Consider the following 2104-nt stretch of genomic DNA (forward strand, 5'->3'; position numbering starts at 1 on the left):
TTTTGTGCATGCTTGTGACCCCCCCAACGGGGTGATGTTTAGAGGCACGCTGGGGAGCCTTAGCCAGAGGGGGCAGACACGACACCTGAGCAGTGGAGGATGAGGAGGAGGGACGCTAACGTAGTCCTGCATCCTGCTTGGATGCACTTCTCTTGTCTGCACCACCGCCGTTGTGACCCCCTGGTCCTCTCCGCTATTTCTGCCTCTTAGCTCCCCCACTCTTCTGCATGGCACTGTCTCTTATCGGAAACACCCAGTCCCTCGCCTCTGTTTTCGTAGATCTATCTTTGCTGTGCAACCCTCTCTTCTGCTACGAGAGAGTCCCACCTTGTCTCTGGTGCCGCCCCCCCTCCCTCGTCTTGAAGGCGTGCCTGTGGATGCTCGGATGTGTGCGAGGGTGTGCACCCCCGCCTCTCTCTCACTGGAACGGGCGTCCCACAAAAGTCCGAAGCGCCGCACCGCCGGACGCCTCCTTCGCCCCCTCCCTCTCCCCCTCATTTGCCTCCAGTGCTACTCGTGCAGTGGTGCGCGTGCGCTGATGTGTTTGTGCATTCCTCTGGCTCCTTCGTTTTCCCTATGAAGGACCGTATCCACGGCGCAGAGCAGTCGTCTCCGGCCTCCATCTTCCTCTTTCCATGTCGCTGCTGCTTAAGCGCGTGTATGTGCAAGTGTGTCTGCGGCGCCACTTGGTTGGCTACGATGGTCTCCGTGCATCTACAACATGCTCACGTATGTTGTCTTGTTGCTCTCAACCGCCATTTTCTCTCTTCCTATTCGTTTAGTTTTGTTCTGTTTCCTCACATTCGCTCTCTCATCGCCGTCTGCGTCATCTCTCTCCCTCTCACGGCAGTTGCCCCCCCCCCCCTCCCCTATTGCTGCCTTTCACCCACCGTCTTGCACAGCACGACGTTTGACTGCGGGTGGTCGAGGTGCAGGCACACCCGCGATGGCATACACGACTTCTCTCTTTTCCCCTCCCCTTCTCTCCCCTCCCTCTTCTCTCTCTCTCTCTCTCGCTGTGCGCTGTGCGTCTATTACTTACCCCCTCCCCTCCCCTCATACTTCTTTCCAGCGGCCTCGTCGCATGTGCAAGCGCGCCCATGTTCAACGAGAAGAGTCAAACAGCAGCGAAGTCGGACAAACCCTAGACAGAAGTGCTTGCCAAGGGGCTTGGTGAAGGCGGCACACACGTACCTCATTAGGTGGCTGCGGCATCTGTGATGAGCTGCTTTATCGCTCTTTCTTTGCTTCTCGGAGCGAGTGTGGCTGGAGAGAGCCTCTCTCTGTGCCACACACATTGCCTTCGCATCCTTCTCACGCCTTTAGAGCACGGGGAAGGTGAGGGGTGAGAAGACGGGTTTGAGGCGCAAGGGGGAGGGGAGGGTGAGCTGTCACTCATCGCCCGTCTCTACCTCTCTCACGCATGCTACGCTTCTATCCGCTCCCTTCTCCTCTCAACCCAGCAGCGGTGCTCTCCCTTCATCAGCCATTTACTCCCTTGTCCTCTTCCTCACTTCCTTCCCCGTGCACGTGTTTAGGTGTTCTATGTAGGCATGCAGGCTTCTCCTTGACTGTGTGTGTCTCACCCGCCCTGGCGTCCAACTTACATCACTACACAGCTGTGCCCTCACACGCTTTTTCGTGTAGATGCGAGGACACTGCCATCCGCATCATCCCAGAGCTTCGTGTTGTCGAGCAGCGAAGGAAAAAGAGGTGGGCGTAGTGCTTCCGTTCTTCCATCCCCTCAGTGAGTGAAAGAGAGAGAGCCAGAGAGCACAATCGCAAGACGCGTGTGAGCGTGTGTCTGCAGGGGCACGCAGGAGGGCGTGCCAAACGCTCAACGTGGCCGGTTCTGCCGGCATTGCTCGTGTGTGTGTGTGTGTGTGTGTGTGTGTGTGTGTGTGTGTGTGTGTGTGTGCGTGTACTGCGCTGTCCTGATCCCCTTGGCCTCCCTCTCTCGTCTCACCTCTCTTTTACCCATTCACCCCGCTCGCACTACACGGGTGATCACCTGACAATCAAACGTGTACCCCCACCCCCCCTCCACACCCACGCACTGTACTCGTGGAATCCGGTCATTTTTCTTCCACATTGGAGGCCAGAA

The sequence above is a fragment of the Leishmania braziliensis genome, chromosome 21 (assembly GCF_000002845.2).
Source record: "Leishmania braziliensis MHOM/BR/75/M2904 complete genome, chromosome 21".
NCBI lineage: Eukaryota > Euglenozoa > Kinetoplastea > Trypanosomatida > Trypanosomatidae > Leishmania > Leishmania braziliensis.